Source organism: Choloepus didactylus, chromosome 3, assembly GCF_015220235.1.
Source record: "Choloepus didactylus isolate mChoDid1 chromosome 3, mChoDid1.pri, whole genome shotgun sequence".
Taxonomy (NCBI): Eukaryota; Metazoa; Chordata; class Mammalia; order Pilosa; family Megalonychidae; genus Choloepus; species Choloepus didactylus.
This window is the reverse complement of record NC_051309.1, coordinates 97,258,316-97,273,232: the sequence shown is the minus strand read 5'-3', so window position 1 is coordinate 97,273,232 and position 14,917 is coordinate 97,258,316. Positions and strand designations below refer to the sequence as shown.

Genomic DNA, 14,917 nt, shown 5'->3' with positions numbered 1-14,917 from the left:
GAACTGGAGAATAAGGCACCTGAAAGCCTACATGCAAAGGAGCAGATGGAGAAAAGAATAAAAAAATGTGAGCAATGTCTCCGGAAAATTAAGGATGAAACAAAGTACAATAATGTACATATCATTGGTGTCCCAGAAGGAAAAGAGAAGGGAAAAGGGGCAGAAGCAATAATAGAGGAAATAATCAATGAAAATTTCCCATCTCTTGTGAAAGACATAAAATTACATATCCAAGAAGCGCAGCGTACTCCAAACAGAAGAGATCTGAATAGGCCTATGCCAAGACACTTAATAATCAGATTATCAAATGTCAAAGACAAAGAAAGAATCCTGAAAGCAGCAAGAGAAAAGCAATCCACTACATACAAAGGAAGCTTAATAAGACTATGTGCGGATCTCTCAGCAGAAACCATGGAGGTAAGAAGGAAGTGGTGTGATATATTTAAGATACTGAAAGAGACAAACCACCAACCAAGAATCCTATATCCAGCAAAGCTGTCCTTCAAATATGAGGGAGAGCTCAAAATATTTTCTGACCAACAGACAATGAGAGACTTTGTGAACAAGACACCTGCCCTACAGGAAATACTAAAGGGAGCACTACAGGGTGATAGAAGACAGGAGTGTGTCGTTTGGAACGCAATTTTGGGAGATGGTAGCACAACAATGTAAGTACACTGAACAAAGATAACTATGAATATGGTTGAGAGAGGAAGGTGGGGAGCATGTAAGACACCACAAGAAAGGAGGAAAGATAAAGACTGGGACTGTGTAACTTGGTGAAATCTAGAGTTTTCAACAATTGTGACAAAATGTACAAATATGTTCTTTTACGAGGGAGAACAAGCAAATGTCAACCTTGCAAGGTGTTAAAAATGGGGAGGCATTGGGGGGAGGGATGCAATCAGCATAAACCAGAGACTGTAACTAATAGAATCATTGTATTATTCTTCCTTTAATGTAACAAAGGTGATATACCAAGGTAAATGCAGATAAGAGGCAGGGATAGGGGAGGCATGTTAGACACTTGACATTGGTGGTACTGTCTGATTCTTTATTCTACTTTGATTTAAGGTTATTTTTCCTTTTGCTGCTTCCTAGCTGTCATTTTTCTTCTTCTTTCTTTTGCCTCTCTACCTTCTTTGATTCTCCCTCCTGCCTTGTGGAAGAAATGCAGATGCCCTTATACAGATAGTGGTGAAGGTGGTGAACACATAAATGTATGATCATGCAGAGAACCATCAATTATTTACTTGGGATGGAATGTATGGTGAGTGAATGAAACCATATTAAAAAAAAAAAATGGGTTGATGACAAAACCTCGAGGGCAATATACTGAGTGAAATAAGCCAGACACATAAGGACAATTATTGCAGGGTCTCACTGATAGGAACTAATTATAATATGTAAACTCATAGACAGGAAATATAAGGTACCAAGATACAGGACGAGGCTTAAGAATGGGGAGTGGTTGCTTAGTATGAGCAGAATGTTCAATTAGGATGAACTTAAATGTTTGGAAATAAACAGGGGTGTTGGTAGCAAGATGTGAGAATAACTAACAGCACCGAATGGTGTGTGAATGAGGTGGAAAGGGAAGCTCAGAGTCATATATGTCACCAGAAGGAAAGTTGGAGGTCAAAAGATGGGAATGTGTAAAACTGAATCCTATGGTGGGCAATGTCCATGATCAACTATACAGATACTAGAAATCACTTCCATGAACCAGAACAAATGTATGACAATACAATTAGAAGTTAATAATAGAGGGGCGTATAGGGAAGAAACAAATACCTATTGCAAACTATATACTACAGTTAGTAGTATTTCAACATTTTTTCATAAACAGTAACAAATGTACTATACCAACACTACAAGTCAACAATTGAGGGGGGTTGGTTAGGGATAGGGGAGGATTAGAGTTTCCTTTTCTTTTTTTCTTTTTTCATCTTTCACTTTATTTCTTGTCTGGAGTAATGAAAAGTTTCTAAAAATTGAACAAAAATTAAGTGTGGTGATGGATGCACAGCCGTATGAGGGTACCCAGGGGCAGGCGATTGTACACTTTGGATCTTTGGATAATTGTATGGTATCTGAACAATCTCAATAAAAATAAAAAAAAAAAAGAATCCTATATCTGGCAAAACTATCCTTCAAATATGAGGGAGAGCTTAAAGTATTCTCTGACAAACAGACAATGACAGAATTTGTGAACAGAATACCTGGTCTACAGGAATCACTAAAGGAAGCACTGCAGACAAAAAGGAAAAGACAGGAGTAAGAGGTTTGGAAAACAATTTTGGGAGATAGTAGCACAGCAATGTAAGTACACTGAACAAAGATGACTGTGAGTATGGTTGGAAGAGAAAGGTTGGGACCATGTGGGACACCAGAACAAAAGACGAAGGATAAAGACTGGAATTGTGTAACTCAGGGAAACCTAAGGTGCTCAAGGATTGTAATAAAAGGTACAAATATGTTTTTACATGACGTAGAACAATGTCAAGAATGTCAAGAATGTCAACATTGCAAAGAGTTAAAAATAAGGTGGTACTGGGGGGGAAATACAATCAATGCAAACTAGAGACTTAATTTTTGGAAACACTGTATTATGCTTCCCTTAATATAACAAAGGCAATATATCAAAGCTAAACGCATATGGGGGGGGGTGGGGACTCCTGGCTGGGGGTGGGGTGGGGACTCCTGGCATTGGTGATGTTGCATGACTCTTTATTCTACTTTAGGTTAATGCTATCTTTCCTTTTTTGCTGTCTAGCTGTCAAGTTTTCTTTGTTTTGTTTTGTTTCTCTGTCTCTCTTTTTTCTTTTGTCTCTCTGCCTGCTTTGACTCTTCCTCCTTCTTTGTGGAAGAAGTGGAGATGTCCTTATACCGATAGTGGCTATGGTGCTAAATACATAAATACATGACTATACAGGGAACCAGTGATTGTTTACTTAGGATGGAATGGATAGTGTGTGAACAAAACCATCTTAAAAGAAATGGGTTGATGAAAAAACCTTGAGGGCACTATGTTGTGTGAAATGGGACAGACACATAAAGGCAAATATTGCAGGGTCTCACTGATATGAAATAGTTGTAATATATAAACTCACAGACATGAAATATAAGTTATCAGGATATAGAATGAGGCTAAAGAATGGGGAGTGGTTGCTTATTATGAGCAGAATGTTCAACTAGGGTAAACTTAAATCTTTGGAAATGGACAGGGATGATGGTAGCATGTTGTGAGAATAACTAACAGTGCAGAAAGGGTGTGAAGGTGGTGGAAAGAGTAAGCTCAGAGTCACGCATGTCACCAGAAGGAAAGTTGGAGGCTAAGAGATGGGAATGTATAAAACAGTGAATCCTGTGGTGGACAATGTCCATGATTAACTATACAAATATTAGAAATCTCTCTCACGAACTAGAACAAATGTATGTCACTATAACTAGAGGTTAATAACAGAGAGGCATATAGGAAAAAAATATATACCTATTACAAACTATATACTACAATTAGTAGTATTTTAACATTCTTTCATCAACAGTAACAAGTGTGCTATACCAGAACTATGAATCAGTAATGGATGGGGGTGTGGTTAGGGGTATGGGAGGATTTGAGTTTCCTTTTTTGATCTTTATTTCTTTTCTGGAGTAGTGAAAATGTTCTAAAAATTGAAAAAAAGTTAATTGTGTGGATGGATGCACAGCTGTATGGTGGTACTATGGGCAATTGATTGTGCACTTTGGATCTGTGCATAGTTGTATGGTATGTGAACAGTCTCTCTCTCTCTCCCTCTCTCTCTCTCTCTCTCTCTCTCTATATATATATATATATATATATATATAATTGACAGAGTTCTCAGGGATGAATCAACCAATAGGTTGAATCAGGTCCAAATTTTTCCTCTCAATATTCCAGGGCCTGGAGGGAAAAAAACTAATTCAGCTATGCAAGTGAAGTGCCATATTTTAGCTTGATTTAAAGTCTTACCAAGACCACACACAGTTAGAATGCTCTGATTACCTAAGATTGAATTTTGGCTAAAACAAATTTTGGCTCCTTTCACCTGAAGAAGAGAAAACATAATCTTTAGTCCTGAAAATCCTAAATGTCTGCACTTCAGCTTGTGGTTGCTAAACCTGAGTCAGTCCATCAGTCCATTCATTTCTCCGTCTCTTGGATGATTCAAACATTTCCCTCCCCCAGTGTAGAATCTCATTCCTTTCTAGCTGGTACAAGTTAATTTGATCATTTCTTCTTTGCAACAAAGGGACTTGGCCATAATAAAAAATTTCTCTGAATAGCAAAGAGTAGATGTATCCCAAGGAAAAACCAGGGTAAAATTTTCTTCCCTCAAGATCAATATGCAACCTAGGATCTCATAATAGTTTTCATATAAATGAATATAAATTGTTGCTCAAAACAGATATTAACCTGTAACAAGTAGAGCAGTAACACATTTCCATTGGCTAATGAAATTAATTTTCCACACAAGTGTGCATTTTTTAGTGATGTCAATATAAAACATAAAAATGAGACCAATTAGAAATCCTCTGACTATATGGATATTCTTAGAGATAAAGACAACAATGATAATAAAATATATTTAAGTATATTTTAAATATATACTTAAATGGTAAATATAATAACATATATTTAAGTATATATTTAAATATATACTTAAATGGTAACTGCATTTTCAGTAAGGGGAGTTCAATTGCAAAAATTAATTTTCATTGTGAAGTAACTCTGGAGAGTGATCTGGACATTTGCACACTGACTGGGGACTATTCTAAAGGCTAGTAATGAGAAAAAATGCATTTATGATGCATATAATCAGATAGAGCTTAATATTGCTCTACAGTGGTTGCTAGGCTGTTTGGCCCAAAGACATTACAAATCCTCTCAGAGAGCTGAGAAAAAAAATGCTTATTTCCTTTTATATGGATTCTACAATTAATGTGTTAAGAGTAACTGAAACAGGTAAAATCTATAATCATTATTGTAATGCAGCAATATAGGATGTATTTAGATAGTTAGGCAGTAGTTATATATTGTAAACAGAAGGATTATTTTTGCTTTTGTTTCCTAAAGCAAATAATGAAGTCTACTCATACGTATTGTCAATGAAAACCTTAGTTTATTCAAGATAATTTTTACATGAAATATAGGTCAATAATAATCACATTTCATTTAGGGCTTACAATATATACATATTATTATTTTCAGGTAAAAATATAAAGCACAATAAGAGAAATAATTGTGAAAGATTAATCAACTCATTTTGAACAAATTTGAATGCTTATTATAAAAATATTTCTAACTCTAAAATAAAATATTTAAATTATTGCAAACTAAAGGTATTGCTACAAAATGCAATGTGGAGGATTTGCTGGATTCACAAAAAGAATGGAATCTCATGTTTGAGTTACCTTATACTGAGGCTTTTAAAAAATATAAAATCATTACAGGTGTATTTGAGGTAATTTTCAGTCTTTAAAAATTTCTTATCAAGAATATATTTATAAAGCATTAAGGAGGTGTGACTCCACTTACCCCAGGAATGTCCACTAAGAGTACAACCTATTTCTTGATTCTTAGTCCATGCTTTTTCTATTACAGAGGGAGAGTTAGAGAAAAGAGGACAGACTTCATGTTTTGTAGGTCCTTGATTTAAATCTAGGTTTGATAACATACTAAGTGACTTTGGGCAAGTAACTGAAATCCTCTGAACCTCAGACCATTGTCTAAACAAAGGGAGTAATAATCCCTACATGAAAATTTCCTCTAAAGATTACATTAGAAAAATGCATGCCAGACATCTGGAGATCAAAATAGAAGCTATTTGTAGTAACATGTCACTCTGAAGAATGACTGACCTTAAAAAAAAATGTTTTGTTTTATAAGGTTTGATTTGCATGTTGGCTCTTCTCCAAAAACGCCACTCATATATGTTGCAATATTCAAGGTCTTTTTATAACTGTTGTAAACAAGAGAGTCTACTAGAATCGTTACATTCAGTAATGTATACTATTTAAAGTAAACTACTGCAGTAAGGACCACCCATTTGTCCATGTCTTCCTATATGTACACCCTTATGCAATCCCTTCCCACACTGACTCCAGGCCTGGCCATGTGACTGGCTTTTGCCAATGACAAAAGGAAATATTAACTTAATCAGAGCCATGCAAAACACTTGAATTGTGGGATTTTCCCTTTTTGCTGCTCCTGGGGTCATTGTTGCTTCCTTCTGCTGTAAAAAGTCCAGGTTAGGCTCCCGGAAGATGAGTGACCACATGGAATTGACCTGAACTATGCCAGATGACGCGCCAAGACCAGGCACCTGGCCAATAACCACAGATTGGTATGAGGCTCTCCTACAACAAATGGACCGAGCTGAGATATCCCCTGTTCCAGACCAGAAGACCTGGCCAGCTGATCTACACTACCATGAGAAATAATAAAGGTTTATTGTGATAGGTCACTAAGTTTTAAGCAGTTTATTATGCAGTGAAAGCTAGTTGCCATCTCATTGCATTTCCTGTCCCTAGCAAGATGTCTGGCACATAGTAGATGATCAAAAAATACTTGAAGAATTCTGAGATCTTTATTTAACACCTTTGTGATTGGATTAATTGCTTAAAATTAAGACATTGAATAAAAACAACTTTACCTCAGTGGTTACTAGAACATGAATTAACTGAGCTAAGTGATGTAATTTATTTTTGCTTTAAAAACAGTGTGACATTATTTTCTTAAACTTGTAGATGATTAATAAGCCCTAAAGTTAAAATATCCCTTTGGTACTGTGTTAACTCTGAAATTTTAGTTTGCATGAACTAGTTACTAATTACCAATTGCAGAGAAGATATTTTATATACATATACACATAGTCACATTAAAATATTTGCATAAATACACACACACACAGAATGGCAAGGCTAAAGTTTACCTTGTTGTGAGGTTTGAATAAAATTACGTTATATATAAATAAAGTAGTAGACACAGTCAAGATGAAAAATAGATTAAAACCAGACTATGGAGATATTTAAATGTACTTGTTATGACTTACAAGGCCCTACATAATCTGGTTTCACATTGCTCACCTCCTCTTTCTTTCCACTATAGCTCCGATGGTACGCCTTTCTGTTTTGTTTTGTTTGTTTTGTTTCTCCCAGAAACTGATAATCAGTTTATTAAATAGTTGATTTAAGCATCTTTTAAGGTGATATCCATTCTACTCCTGGCCTAATACTGATGGAAGTAATCTGTTTAAACAATCTTGGAAGGACTGTGCAAGTCAATGAATTGCTGTGGATTCTCATCTGGAAAGGATTCCAAATCTTAGAACCTTCACTGCAGGGAATTTTCCTTGTAGGAATTCTCAAGAGTCTTGGTAGACATCCCAACAGGTCTTTTCACTTAGAGGTTCTTTTCCTTTGTGCCTCTAATCAAGTCAGCACACACCCTCGCTAGGACTTCTGCTGCGCCTGGTTAGGGTGATTCTAACGCAGCGAATCGCTGCCTCTGGTTCTACCGGTGTCTCTCCGGTGTCCTTAAAAGCCCTGGCTGTGGCGAAGCTTCCTGACCCACGTGTTTCTCGGCGAGAGCAAACCCACGGGAGTCAAGGGGAGCCGGAACTGAAGGGCGGCTGCAGCAGCAGCGACCAAGTTCCCCTCAAAGAGACGATGGTACTCCTTTTCTTTTCTTTTTTTTTTATTTTAAGAAATTTTATTTTGAAATAAATTCAAACTTACAGGAACAGTCGCAAAAACAGTTCAAACCCCAGACATAGAACCCCAGCATACCCCAACCCCCCTCCCCTGATACCCGGATCCACCACCTTTAACATCCTGTCACATCACCATTTCTTTCTTTCCCTCCCTCCTTCCCTCCCTATCTATGATCCATCATCTATTGCTCTGTCCTCTGAACATATGAGAGCAAGCTGCACACATCTTTGAACAAACTCTATAATTCACATATACAATTCCCATGAACAAGAACATTCTTTTATGCAATCCCATTGATCGCAGATAAGAAGTTCAAGAAATTCAACATTGATACAAAGCTTACATTCTATATTTCCTTTTTTTCCCCTTATGTCCCATCTGTGTCCCTTTCAGCCTCCTCTCCTCCATCCTCAGATCCCATCCAGGATCATCCTTGGCATTTAATTGTCATCTATTTAGATTGTCTTTTTTTTTTTTTTTCAACTGTGGAAACATGTACACAGCCTAAATCTTCCCATTCCATTCCATCCCTTGCATTCCATTAGTGGGATTAATCACGTTTAGAATGTTGCAGTGCTATCACGTTCCCACCATCCATTTCTAGAAGTTTCCCTTCACCCCAAACAGAAACCCTGCACTCATTTCTTAACTCCCCATTGTCCCTTCCCCCACTTCTGGGAACCCCTACTCTACTTTTCATCTCTATAGTCATATTCTCTGATACTTTCTTTGTGTTCACCGTGGGGCTTAAATTTAACATCTTAAATCTATAACAATCTTGTTTTTCTTTGATACCAAAACTTAACTTCAATATGACACATAACTATCTTCCTTTACTCCCTCATTCCCCCACCTTTATGTAGTTCTTGTCAAAAATTACATATTTTACATTGAGTCCAACACCACTGATTAATCATTACAGTTTATGTATTTTAGATCCTGTAGGAAGTAAATAGCGGAGTCACAAATCAAAAATGCAGTAGTATTGGTATTTATATTTACCATGTGATCTTTACTGGTAATCTTTATTTCTTCATGTGGTTTCAGTCAATTGTTTAATGTCCCTTCCTTTCAGCCTGCTCAACTCCCTTTAGCTTTTCTTATAGGACTGATCTACTGGTAGTGAAGTCCCTCAGCTTTTGATTATCCAGGAATGTGTTCATCTCCCCTTCATTTTTACCTTCCAGGTGTTTGTGATTTCTCCAAGTCTCTGATGGTTATTGACTTCTATTTGTATTCCACTGTGGTCAGAGAATGTGCTTTGAACAAATTTGTTTTGTTTTGTTTTGTTTTTAATTTATTGAGGCTCGTTTTTATGTCCCAGCATATAGTCCATTCTGGAGAAAGATCCATGATCACTAGAGAAAAATGTGTGTCCCAGTGACCTGGGATGTAATGGTCTATATATGTCTGTTAAAATTCTCTATATCTCTCTATCCTTTCTTTGTTTCTCTGTTGGTAGGGCTCCTGTTAGTACCTGAAGTAGGGCAGGTCTTTTATTAGCACAATCTCTCAGCATTTGTTTGTCTGTGAAAAATTTAAGCTCTCCCTCAAATTTGAAGAAGAGTTTTGCTCGATAAAGTATTCTGGGTTAGAAATTTTTCTCTCTCAGAATTTTAAATATGTCATGCCACTGCCTTCTTGCCTCCATGGTGACCACTGAGTAGTCACTACTTAATCTTATGTTGTTTCCTTTGTATGTGGTGAATTGCTTTTCTCTTGCTGCTTTCAGAACTTGCTCCTTTTCTTCAGTATTTGACAGTCTGATCAGAATATGTCTCGGAGTGGGTTTATTTGGATTTATTCTATTTGGAGTTCGCTGGGCATTTATGCTTTGTGTATTTATATTGTGTAGAAGGTTTGGGAAGTTTTCTCCAACAATTTCTTTGAATACTCTTTCTAGACCTTTACCCTTCTCTTCCCCTTCTGGGATGCCAATGAGTCTTAAGTTTGGACGTTTTATTTTATCTATTGTATCCCTGAGATCCATTTCGATTTTTTTGATTTTTTTCCCCATTCTTTCTTTTGGTCTTTCATTTTCTGTTCTGTGGTCCTCAAGGATGCTGAGTTGTTGTTCATCTTCCTTTAATCTTGTATTATGAGTATCCAGAGTCTTTTTAATTTGGCCTACAGTTTCTTTTACTTCCATAAGATCTTCTATTTTTTTTATTTATTCTTGCAATTTCTTCTTTGTGCTCTTCTAGGGTCATCTTTATGTCCTTTATATCCTGTGCCATGTTCTTCTTCATGTCCTTTATATCATGTGCCATGTTCTCATTGCCTGTCTGTAGTTCTTTGATTAATTGTGCCAAGTACTGTGTGTCTTCTGATCTTTTAATTTGGGTGTTTTGGTTTGGGTTTTCCATATCATCTGGTTTTATCATATGCTTTAAGATTTTTTGTTGTTGGCGGCCTCTTGGCATTTGCTCTGCTTGATCCCTAATTTATCAGAACTGCAGTTTGGTGGCGTACATTGTCTCTAACTAACCAGCAGATGGCATCCATGAGTCACCTATTCCCCTCAAGTCAGTTCTCCCCGACTTTGTCTTTGTGGTGTGTGGGGGTCTGATTTTTGTGGGGTCCAATTGGTGCACCAAGTTTGAATGTGTTGTTAGTGCTGTCAGTCCTGAATGTGGGGTGTGTGGCTGGGTGGTTAGGGAGACAGGGCAGCTTTAAAAATCAAACCTCCCAGATGTCCCCGGAGATTTAAGGCTGTTGCAGGAGCCTAAACCTTCATTTCAGTCTTTCCACAGATTGTCTCTGCCCTGACCCACAAGTCCTTGGTATTCGCGTAGGGTCCCTGGGGTTTCCGAGCGGGTCCCCCTTCCCAGCTGTGCTCTTCCAGGACCTCTGCTGAGGGAAGGCTGTGCCACATCACAAGTGCGCGCTGGCCTCCAGGGAAGCGCTGGGTCGCTGGGCTGTGTGGGGGCGCTCCCAGCCTGCTTCAAAGATGGTTGAATGGGATGGGTTAACTTCCTCCTTTTTGCACAGCTCCACTCTTCCAGCTCTGGGACAATCAGCTGTGGGTGCAATAAAGGCCACTGTACACGGCCGATATTGTGGCATGTGCGTGGTGCTGTGGGAAAGACTCCCCGTCGCACTGGGTTTCTTGGCACGGCTCTGGGCTGTGGGTCCGGCCCGGACAGGAGCATCCCTTGCCCGCTGCGGGGATGGCTGCAAGGAATGTGTTTTTTTCTCCTTTTGGCTCACCTCTGCTCCCCTGGTCTCAAGACAATCAGCAGCAGGTGTGAGAAGGAGTATCCTCCACACCAGACACCTAGGGGTTAACCCAGCCCGCTCCCGCCAAGCTTCACTGTGAGGCTTTCCCTGTTGTATCTGCAGCCACTCCCGGGCTTTTTTTTTTTTTTTTTTAAAGAACTAGTCCATCTCCAAATGCCAGCCCACCGTTTCCCCACACCGCAGCACGGCTGCCAGACTTTCTGCTGGCTTACTTACTCGTTTCAGAATGCAGACTCCTGGTTTCACCAAATGCACATTCTCTGTGGATTTAGCAGATCTTGTCTGGCTTGTGCTACACTGGATGCAGTGTTCTGGGTCACTTTCTGGTTTTTATCTAGTATTTTTCATGGAGGTGTTTTTTTTTTGCCCTGTCTCACCTAGCTGCCATCTTAGGTTCTCTCCTTCCTTTCCTTTTTAAAACTTATCAAGGACACTTACCTCAGGCCTTTGCACTCGTTATTTCCAATGCCTGAATATTCTTTCCCTAAGTATTCATATGGCTAGCTCACTTGCTTCCTTCAGGACTTTGCTCAAAAGTCATGGTCTCAGTGATGGCTTTCTTGTTTGACATATTTAATTTCTCAACTCCCCTTCAGCATTTCATGTCTCATGTCTGTGTTTACTTTTCCCCGTAGGACTCACCACTGTCTCACATACTGTATATTTTATTTATATATCTTTATTCTCTCCTTTCTCACAAGAATGTAAACCAGATGAGGGAAGGAATTTTAGTCTGTTTTATTCAATACTTTATTCCCAGCACCTAGAAGACTGCTTGCCATAGAGTAAAAAGCTCATTAATATTTGTTGAATAAATGAAAAATGGAGTTCTTAGTCCTAGGTGTTTCAGGGTGTCCATGAATCAGCAAGACTTATTAGAACTTTGATGTAAATGTGAATATCCTTGCAATTTTATTGGGAGAGAGTACATAACTTTCAGCAGATTAACAGATTTCTTTCTCCAGGAGCCAAAAATGTTACAAATAATTGATATAAAAGATTTACAATATTTATTTAAAAATGGAGAGTGTAAAGAGTTATTGAAGTTTCTGAGAAGGATAGTGTGGCAAGAGGAGAATGGTACTAAAGAAAGATTAATCAAGTGGAATGATGGATGTGAGTGAGGAGAGATCAAAGGCAAAGGGACCAGTCAGGAAGCTATTGTAGTAAGACAGACAAGAATAAATGAGGTCCTGAACTGGAACACATGATTTTGGAAATGAAAAGAAGCATCCAATCTCATTATCTTCATATTTTGTCAGTACTGCTACTATGTTACACCAGGATAGCATTGCTCAACTGGAGATCAAGTATTTTATCAAGAAAGGTATGTTCGTTTTTAAACCAAGACAAAACTCCAAATGGTGTGATGTTTTGGACTGAGATGTGCTCATTGCGTTAAAGAGAGAAAGCCTACACCACAATGTCCCAACTGTTTCAATTTTAAAACAAAAGCCATCTTTTTTCTTTGCCTACCAAGTCCACCAAGAGTTCAACTGACTGTAAGAAATATGATGGAGCTTTATTTTAGGTCCCGTTAAAGATACCGTAATACGACAAAATAGAACATATTTGAAAATTTTACTCTTTTGATTTGATAAACCCTGGATACATTCAAATATTATCATTTTCAGCTAGAAACATAAGGTTAATTTATTATTTGGAAAATATCTTAATGCAATATGTTTTATTTTCCTGGCTGCTGAAACAAATACCATACAATGGGTTGGATTAAACAATGGGAATTTATTGGCTCATGGTTTTGAATCTAGAAGTCTGAAATCAAGTTGTCATCAAAGTGATGCTTTCTCCCAGAAGACTGTGGCATTCTGACACTGGCTGACAGTGATCCTTGGTCCTTGGCTTTTCTGTCACATGGCAATGCACATGGTGGCTTCTCCTGGCTTCTTGGTTCCATTGACTTCCAGCTTCTGGCTGCTCCATTTGATGTTCTCTCTGTAAATTTCATTCTGCATAGACGGACTGCAGTAATAGATTAAGACCCATCCTCATTTTCTTGTGCCACACCTTAACTGAAGTAACCTCATCAAAAGGTCCTATTTACAATGGGTGCAGATCCACAGGGATGAATTAAGAATATGTTTTTCTGGGGTACATAGTTCCAAGCCGCCACACAATGTATTTGAAATATTCTCATTGAAATAGTCCTCATAGCAGGGAGGAATAAACATGTAACTTTGAGATTTGACTTCTCACAGTAAATTAATTATATGTCCAATGTTTTATGTGCATTTTGTGTTTTAATCAATTTATCTGTGTAATTTTGATAGAAAATAATGTTTTAAGTTATTTGCTAAATATTCATGGTAAAAATTTTAGGAGATTGATGCTGCCTTTATAAACCTCCAGCACAATGCTACATGCTACATTTTTGGGGGGTGGGGTGGAGGACAGACTTTGATAAGAATTAATTTCATTTTCTCAAAGTTTTGTAAAAGTTCTACAATAAAGTAAATTGTGAGTTATTACAGTTAATAATTAGAAAATAAAGGATAGAAATATTAGCTGCTATCATCTGAAAAATTCTCACACAGCAATGCACGAGCAATTTGGAAGCAAATAATCCTCACACCTGGGGTTCTCTACACAGTGTTGTGTATTTGACACCCGCTTACTGCTCTGTTGCAGCATGCTCAACTCAAGTGTTTTCTCTCTTCCTGGAGCAATACTTCTCAGTCCTAAATGACTATTTTGCACCTAGAACTTACCCAAGGTGTGCTATATTTTTTCAAATTTTGCAGTTTGACAGGTAACTGATCCAATGCATATGTCTCTGTACTATGCTCTTTGATGTTCTTCAGAAGAAAACATTGAGTATCCCTAAATACTTTCCATTCATGGTCCTACTTCTCCACTGTCATTGGCATTTCTCCATCCCAACCAGCTCTAACAAGGACCTCTGCATCAAACTTCTGTTTTCTCAGCCTTTAGTACTCAAATTCATCTGTGTTGCTGGAAATCTAATGATGCTGGTTGTTTGCTTAAAATATTTCAGCATTTCTCAAAACCATAAATATAGTGTAAACTGTTTATTCAATTATGCACACCCCTCCATGTTCTGACTTTGCCTTCCATTCTTTTCTTGTCTCCTACTATTTCCACAGGACATGCTTTTTAATTCTTTTTTCTGAAACACCTACCTCTCCTTCCACCTGCTAAGTGCACTCATTTCTCAAGTCTCACCTTCACCAACTCCATTCTCTTGCTTAGGCAGATTCATCCTTTTCCATTTCTCAATACCTTATGCATCCCTATTGAAGCATTATCCCATCATATACCATCCAGTAATGGCTTGAGAACTCCTTTTTTATATCCAGTGCCTAACAGAGTAAACATTTGCAAATAATTCGTTTTAACAAAGATAATAACTTCATCCCAAAAATGATTTTAATGATGGAAAGTCCAGATTAGATATATGAGAAGGTAAAGAAATTAAATCACTTATGTTTTTCAATGGTACAACAAGCCCCTTATGCTTAAGGCAGGCTTAATCACTGCTATTCTTTTACCTTTGGGAAACTCACTTTCTGGGTTCTGGCTCCCTTAAAGAGACCATTTGGACATAAGGGAATGAAAGTATAGAAGGAAAAGTTGTTAAGGAACAAATACAGGAAACTGCTACTTGGCTTCTATCACTTCATGCATAATGGCTTCTGAAACTAAAGGCAGCTGGGCAGGAAAAGCACTGGCTCTCAAAGGAGATAAACAAATACCAATGATGTTACTCCTTGCTGTGCCCATACGGGTAAAAATTAAAGCAATGGCAACAAAAACCCAGCCTCTCAACAAAGGACAGCAGTCACACCCTGTGTACCAAGGAAATGTCAGTGACCATGTTAGCCTCTTTAGTCTAGTCATTACTTTTTTGGAGCATAGTTATTGGACTATCCCAGCAACTCTTGGGTCCCTGACGAGAGAG

General features: G+C 37.9%; 1 pseudogene; it reads right to left on the bottom strand.

Moving 5' to 3' along the window:
- Window positions 1-7,213: 7,213 nt before the first annotated feature.
- Window positions 7,214-14,218, bottom strand: LOC119530364 (annotated as a pseudogene).
- Window positions 14,219-14,917: the final 699 nt, after the last annotated feature.